Source organism: Mchenga conophoros, linkage group LG3 (genome assembly GCF_057382185.1).
Source record: "Mchenga conophoros isolate Kocher_MC1m ecotype Shallow Benthic linkage group LG3, M_conophoros_male_GT1.1, whole genome shotgun sequence".
NCBI lineage: Eukaryota > Metazoa > Chordata > Actinopteri > Cichliformes > Cichlidae > Mchenga > Mchenga conophoros.
This window is the reverse complement of record NC_140528.1, coordinates 52,793,502-52,802,213: the sequence shown is the minus strand read 5'-3', so window position 1 is coordinate 52,802,213 and position 8,712 is coordinate 52,793,502.

Below are 8,712 nucleotides of genomic sequence, written 5' to 3'. Positions count from 1 at the left end.
AAACATGTGTTTTCCTTTTCATATTCATTAGGTCTTTTTGCAGGAAGTCAGGAGGCCTGTTAGTGTTGACATTTTGAGCCATGTTATTGTGATGTTGCTCTTTTGCTCAGCTTTGTAGACCTATTCTGCACTCAGTGAAATTAGCCTGATCTGCAGAGGTTAAACGGAAATATATAAACAGAATAAAATGGTAATTATGATAAAAGGCAGACAGAACTTATAAATAAATGAGAAATAATGAACAGGTGAAGCCTTTAAAGAGAGCATTTAAACTCAGTATGCATAATGTGATTTGTAAGTAGACTCAGAACTGAAGAAGCTTCTCAGATGAGAGGTGAGACGTCTTCAAGAAACTTAAAGAAGTCCAGACGCTTCTCTTTCCAAGCTCCTTAGAGTAGACTCATTATGCGTTTCCTTATTTCCTGTCATGTAGAGCTATACTGTTTCAGCAATGGATGAGATGCATTAGATATGACCATGATATTTAACAATGTTAAATAAAAAGGTGATTATGTATAGAAGTAATACCAGTGAGCCGGAGCCTCGGGCTTCTTTTCTACTCATACTCTCTATGATATCATAAAGACAGGATATCCTTAGTAAAGGTACCTAAAGCACACATGCACTGGATTTGAGCCACACACACATGCTGTTTAAACCTTCTATTAAATGGGCCAGCCAACCAAAGAAAGTTAGCTTAGATGCAGAGGAGGAAAAACACAATACAAAATTATAAAGACACAAAGAATTCAAAGTGCTGGGTCGAGTGACCCAGGATCCTGACTCTGTTGGTAAATGGAGATGTGTTTGTTTAGTAATGACAGAGTGAGAAGTGATTTTTAATATGTTTGATTGAAATATCTTCTGAAATGAACTCTTTACCAGAAACTTGTAAGATAATTGAAGCCACTGAACAGGCTTTGTTGTGTTGAATGTCTGAGTGAACTGTCAAATATGTCTTGATGCATTCTCAATCATCTCAATCAAGTCTATATCATAATGTCTTCAGTTTTTGTGTTTGTTGTATGACTGTCAACGTTAACGCTGTCATCACGGTTAACGTGATTACAATTTTTAACGCAATCAACCCCTCTGGAGCGCAAAATGGACAAACTACCCGAAATGCGTTGACAGAGACTTTACAGGGATTTTGAGTCATTCTACGCTCCAGATTGATTAATTGCGTTAAAAATTTTAATTGCATTAATCGTGATAACAGCGTTAATGTTGACCGCCCTAGTTTCTTGCTTTCTTTTTATTATGTTTTATTTGGCGGTTTTTATATATAGTATATAATATAATATATTTGAGCTGGTTATTAGATGCTGCTCCAGCCACTCAGAGAATCCGCCGCAGGCCTGCCCCTCTCCTCCCCATGTGGCAAGCAGCAGGCGCACCTCGCAAGTGGAGGGCGCCTTTACACCCCACAAATGGGTGATAGAAAACCGGTCGGTGCCAATGTAATCTCCAAAATGCGGAGGCATGATGTCGGGGCAGTATGGGTGCAAGCAAGCAACTTTTCTATAATTTGGTTTGATTTTCTGACATACTGTATGAAGTGCCATATATGACAACAAAGTTAATTACATCATTAGTTAGGACCACTAGGTTCTGGAGTCAGTTCTGCAAAAAGAAAAAAGTATGTATTTAATGAGTTTTACAGAAGCTGCTGCTCAGCTTGAACCTCAAAGACCAACCTTAAGTTTAAAAGCAGAGAACTGGGGATGACCCGCTTTATGCATTGTACTGAGTCTGGTACCAACATCAGTCACAGCTCTGCTTGTCTGTTCTCATTTGTTTTATTTTAAGGGAAAGAGAAAAAGAAAAACAAGAGAAAAAAAAAACCTCCAGAAAAACCTTTGGCTTTTGGATGAGACAACATCAGACTGTAAGACTCTCTTCCTGTAACATCTGTTTTATTGCCTTAAAATAAATTGTTAAATAAAGTGTGGAACTGTCCAGCTTTAAATTATTTTGATATTCACTGAAAATTACTTTAAATTGTAAATGCAAAGCTGTAATGCCACTTTAATAATCAGTGCAGTTGTAAACATGGCTTCCGTTTTGGAAACAAAACAAACAACAATCTTTTAAAATCCCTTTCGATTTTTTGCAAAAACAGACAGTCTCCATTAAAAACTTCAGCTTCTTCTCATACAATCACCCTATTTTTTCATTTTTTAATTAACTATGATTATGAGGAAATTTTTTCTGACTTCCTGTCTTTATATTTGTCAGAGAGCCAGAAATGTTGAAGAGTTTAGCAACAAATTAAACAGCCATCACTGAGAGCACAATTCTAAAGAATAAACAACGACAGAAAAATATTTCAGTGTATTCCTTGTGACCTGTGTTGGTCGAGTTACTTCTCCCCAAAAGTAAGGTGAAGAGTCATCAACACATAAGGTCAAAGGTCAGGCAGTACAGCTAGAAGAAGGAAAATCTACAATCTGACTTCATTCACTCATTACAACATCTGATCCTGTTCATGATCCTGATTATTACACTGACTGACCAAAACTACAGGAACTACAACCACTGCAATGGAAGCAACCAGAAGAAAAACCTGCACTGTGATTTACTCTGATCACTGTGTACAGATCACAAGCAGTACACCACTAAGAGACAGTTACAAAATCTTTTAGAGAACAAAATAGAGAGTGAAATAAAGCTTTTTAATGACTTTCTTTCTAAGGTTGTAGCTCATGGACATCCTTTTTAAGTATAAATATAAAGAATCTAATCGTTCATATTTGAGCGGGATATGCCTGGGCTCTGACAGGGAATTGTTTTTTGACCTTTAACTTTAGTATTCTCCCTCTCTCCCGTCCACCTTTCATTTAACAGTCTGTTACATCCTGTGAGGCTGTGGGTGGGGTGTTTGCCCGCTCTCCCCGCCTCCTCCTCTCTTGCCACTCCTACCACCTCTGTCTCTCCCACTCTCCTCTCTCCCCAGGACACAGCTGCTTTTGATTAGCCTTGTTTGCCACCTGACTCCAGTCAGCAATCACCTCTGAGGCTATTTAAACTAGGGATGAGCTGTGAGGTTCTTCTTCTTCTCCTCTGTGGTGCTGCACGGTTTTTGTGCTAGGTTTTGGACAGTCAGCCTCCTTCGGACTAGTGAGTAGATGGGCTTGTGGGCCCTGAGAGTTACTTAAAGTTACCGCATTACTTAAAGTCTCTAGTGACATTATGATGTCAGCTGACTCTGGAGCATCCTCAGTCATGGTTTTGTTGGACTTGACATCTGCCTTTGACACCATTGACTAGTGATGGCCAAATGAAGCTTTCCGAAGCACTGAAGCTTGTATTGAAAAATGGTTCATTACTCGAAGCTTTTCAACACAGTCCTCTCCGGTGACATCTGGTGGCGAATATTTTGAAGAGCAGCTTGAATCTGCAAAATAAAACGGACTGCTCAATTATCACTGCTCACTCAAGAGTGGAGTTCTCTCTGATATTGGGCCACCGTTCCGTTGCTTTGAACATGTAATTGGTTTTGTTTTCTCGATTGGGGGGGCTGAAAAAAATGTAATGCGTATTTGCGTAATACATTTTGATCAATAAACTTTCCCTATTTAAACATGCACTATGGTGTGGCCTTTCTTTGCTCATAACTCCTTGATGTTGGTAAATACAATAAGTGAGCAATATATACATTATACATATGATAACGCACAGCACATTATGGAGTATGCCCCTGCTGTGAAGTCCTGCCTCCATCTACTTGTCATTTAATCACTGGACAGCTGGACAGGTTCATACAAAATATTAGATGAGGCCAATTGTCCTATACATATTTTTGACCTAGGGGTGGGATTGATTGTGAACTGGAAAGGGAAAATGCTTAGGGGGCTGAGTACGGCTGCATCGTTACTGATTTGTAGAATCATTTTGATTCGATACAGGATCCGATTCAATTTGATTGGAACCTGGAAAGTTTTGCCTCAGTCAGAAATACAATTCTGGTCATGTATCAATATATATCCATAATTTCGTATCAATTAAAAGAAAGCTGACACATGTGAGACTTAATCAGAGATGTAAACAGAGAGTTATGAAACCTGCAGCTGCAGAAGCCAGCGAAAAAAAAAGAGGCAAACACAGCGCGGACCCGACGACACACCAAAATCTGATTCTGACGCGTCGGGTCCGCGCTCTGTGTTCACGTTTGTATGCAGAATCCGTAAACCTGCTCCCAGTTACTGTTTTAGCTGTATGGTGTTTGACGACATGTTGTGAGGTTTAACCTGAGATGCTGGCGTTTCAGGCATAATAACGTTAATTTACAAATCGACACAGGATTGTAATGAATCAATATCACTTTATTCAATTTAGCATGGATTGTAATCAGAAAGGCGATAATCAAAACCCACCCCTAATCAAGAACTTGCAAAGTAAAAACATGATCTATGTCAGGTAGCCCTTTTGTTATTTACATTTAAAAAGAGGATTAGTGTTACTGTGCGCTGGCTGAGTCTGTTTCTTTTCTTAGAAATAGTTTCTCCTTCCCTGGAGAAAATCCACTTGCATGGAACAGAAGAGGCTGTGGAGTGCAGGAACCACACTGCAAGCTGGTAGATATGCAGGTATTCCTGGGTCCTGCAGACTATCACCTAAAAACAATAAACAAAATGATTTTCTAAACTGTGTAGCAATGTAATGTACGTATAGTGTCAAATACATTTTTGTAGTCTTCATCAGCTTTAATTCACATGGAAGTGTTCCTAAAGTCATATGCTGTAATGGCATTTCCATTATGAAAACATAATTTTGGACATTTCAGGTTTTTCACTTCGGCAGATAAAATGAATTGAGCAAAATCAACTCAAAATATTTCCACATGCCAGGACATCCTCTCTTCCTTGCTGGCTCCATATCTGTCAGTGGAATGATCACCTCTTCGCTATCTGTCACCATCAACACACTCCACGAATCCCGTGGATGATTCACTTCCTTATATCCGTTTGAATCATGTACCGAAGCAGTTACGTGCGTAATGAAGCTTTGGACGTCACTGGTCACGTGACTTTTGCCAAACGAAGCAAGCCTCGACACAGTGCTTCTGAACCAGTGTGTTGTTTTTTTCGACACACGCTCCGGAGCGCCAGTTTCAAGCGGGCCATCACTACCATTGACCATACCATCCTGATTAACAGGCTCTGGGACGTAGTTGGTGTATCCTGTCTGGCTTTGAAGTGGTTTCAGTCATACCTCTCCAACAGGTCTTTTAGTATTTTTGCGAATCGGTTTATGTCACATTCTAAAGATCTGACATGTGGGGTACCGCAGGGTTCAGTTCTGGGTCCTATTCTTTTTCTTTTGTACATGTTACCTCTAGGACTTATAATTAGGCAGTTCCCTGAGGTGTCTTATCACTTTTATGCTGATGATATTCAGCTCTTTTAAGCTGATGGAAGTCCATAAACTGTCCTCTTTAATTAAATCTTTAGCTTCCATTGAACAGTGGCTTGGTGACAACTACTTACAGTTGAACTCTGAGAAGTCAGAAACATTAATTATTGCCCCCGACAATCAGATATCTCTAATCAAACAGCATCTTGGTTCTCTTGGCTCATCTGTTCACCTGAGCCTCAGGTACCTCGGTGTGATGTTTGATTCTGCCATGTCCCTCGAACAACACTCTTGCCAGTTAATTAGGAACTGCCTTTTTCATCTAAGAAATGTCTCCAAACTGCGAAATTTGCTGTCTAAGTCTGAGTTAGAAATGGTTATTCATGCTTTTATTTTATCTCGCTTAGATTATTGTAACAGCCTTTTTCTTTGTTTGAGCAAAAGGAATCTTGACCGTCTCCAGTTAGTTCAGAATGCTGCTGCAAGGCTTTTAACTAAGACACCAAAAAGAGAGCACGTTACACCAGTGTTACGTTCATTACACTGGCTTCCAGTACATTTCAGAATTCACTTTAAAATCTTGGTAATGACTTTTAAAGCTTTGAATTGTGATGCTCCTGCCTACATTTCTGATCTTTTAGAACCCCACACTCCCTCTCGCAGCCTGAGATCTTCTAATCAAAAGCTGTTGGTAGTCCCTCGAACATATTTTAAAACCAGAGGTGATAGATCTTTTAGAGCGGTGGCCCCCAGGTTGTGGAATGCTCTCCCTCCATCATTACATTGCCTTGATTGTATTTATTCTTTTAAAAAGCAGCTTAAGACTCATTTATTTAGATTGGCTTTTAATTAGATTTCTGCTGTGTGTTTTATTATTAATGTATTTTATGTATCTGTTTTATATTACTGTGAAGCACTTTGTGGTTTTTATCCTGTGTAAAGTGCTATAAAAATAAATTGATTTGAATTGATCTGAGTGTCTCCCTTTGGTGAGGAGTAGGGTAGGAAGTGTGGGAAGTGCCTCCCTGTTTTGTTTAGTAGTATTCTTGTCTTTTGTTGCTGCGAGTGTTTCCTTTGTTTCTTTGGCATTATTAGTAAAACGGCGTTGCCGGCTCTTTGAGTTAGTGTTGTTTGTAATAACCTATATCATTTGTAATAAAACTATATTAATACATAACTCTGTTTTCCTTTTCATTCTGATTCTGGACTAATTTGTTACTGTTCCCCTCACTCATATGCCTAGACCCCTTCGGGGGGGGGGGGAACGTAACACAGTCCATTACTCTTGTCCAAAATCTAGAAAATAATTAAGCTGTTCTCTCAGTCCCGGTTACAGCAATGACTTGTTACAAGGAAGAAAGCAAAAAAAATGTTGGTTGTACTTGAATGCATTTACCACCTGTATGGTACATGTCCAGGGATTTCAAAGTATCCCAATGCAAAACAGTTAAATAAATGTGTATGAATGTGTTAACAAGGCTTCCTGTAAGAAAGTGCTTGGAGTGCTTGAATTAAATAGAAGAGTGTTATATTTGTACCAGCCCATATTAATAAAGAATTGTCTTTTCCCAAAACACAATCCATGTCAGTCTTTACAGTCTAATTCCTCGGTAGCAAAAATAATCCAAAGTTACCAAATGTTTATCATGAACGTACTCCTGTCTGCCGCTCAATTTCTTCTTTGTGTATCTGTGTTTTGGGATTATGTGCTGTACCTTCACATACCTTCTTTAGAGATGAGCGATTTAAGAGAAAAATCAGTTCCTTCTTTTGTACTCAGAGCCACCAATCTGACTGATTCTGCTTTCTTGACCTCTAAAGAACCGAAGAACAAAATAAAAAGACATTCAGGAGTCTTGAATCTCCCCAACAGATCAAAAGCAGTTATTGTTTCACCTGTTTCTGCCCAGCGGAAACTTTAAGTGTCTAAAGAGGTGATGTTGGATTAGACAGAGTGAGAGACGAGCAAAAAAACGACTTTAATTCTAGAAAATAATTTATTTACAGAAGAATTAATGAAGACTTCATAACAAAGCTGAAGGCCTTTGGTGTCTGATCATCCACAGAGTGTTGGAGTTAATGTTGTTTCAGAGGAGAGTTTTATGTTGTGTTTGTTGTTTCCCAATAAGATTATTTTTTGATCTGCACTAAAACACACAACTTCTGCCATCTTCTGTTTAAAAAAACATCCTTGTAATGTGAGTGTTTGTGTTAGCCAGCTGTCAGGGTGCTGATGGCCAGACAAAAGGTTTTAATTGTTTTAAGTTTAACCAGAAAAAAATATGGAGCTAAATTTAATATTTACCCAAGGTGACAAATCGTCAACGTGTTACGCTTCCGGGCACCCAACATGTTTCTAAATGACAAGATCGGAAAAATAAGGAAACATGAGGACCATTTAGAATCAATCCACACATGTTCCTTCATTCTCCTCAAATCGATTCGCGACGGCAGCACCGTCATTCTACTCTATTTCACCCATGTTGTTGAAAACTCAAAACAGATTTTGGCACAAAATGGAGAATCCACTGTGTGATCATGTAGTTCAGAGTTCAGGCTGGAACTGAAACAACAAAAGTGAAGCATCAGGAACAAACATGAGATTCCACCAATCGTCTGAACAGAGAAACAAACTGCAGAATTTGTTTTGCAGGACTTCTCTCTGAGGAGTTTTAGGTTCCTCCTGAGTGCTGTGACCATCTAGTGGCATCTTTGAATATTGCACTGGTGTAAGGAGTGCAGTGAAACCAGCACTCAATCAGTTTTTAACAAAAAATGGAAACATAAAACATCTACACCATCATAACATCTAATCTATTTGCATCAAATCACAGGATAATTATTTGTCTGGTTTTATATTTAGAGTTCATAATGAAATATTTGCCTTTGTATTGGGATTTTTTTTATTAATCATAAATGACTATGACACAGCTGATCTAAGTGTGGCAAAGAGACACATAAACATGAGCTCATATTAGTTCCTATTACAGAGGATCATATTTTTTTGTTTCAAGGTCAACACAGACACATAATTATTGTTATTTTTTACTCCTGTTTTACTGATGTCTTCAAACTTTACTCATAAAACCAAACCCAATAATATCTGTGTGTTTCTTCGAAGCTGCTGAAAACTGAACAGAAGCTGTAGTGAACACAAACAGAGGAACAAACTCGCTGATGTACCCTGACCTCAGGCAGCAAGGCGTGACAGCTGTGTTTGCATATGAAAGTACACTTGGTTCAGTGTCCTCTAAGGACTGATGAAACAGGTACAGAGTGAAAGAAGGACACACAGCAAACGTATGTATTTTACATTTTATTTATTTTCTGTCCTGCTACTAATGAATTATTGTCACT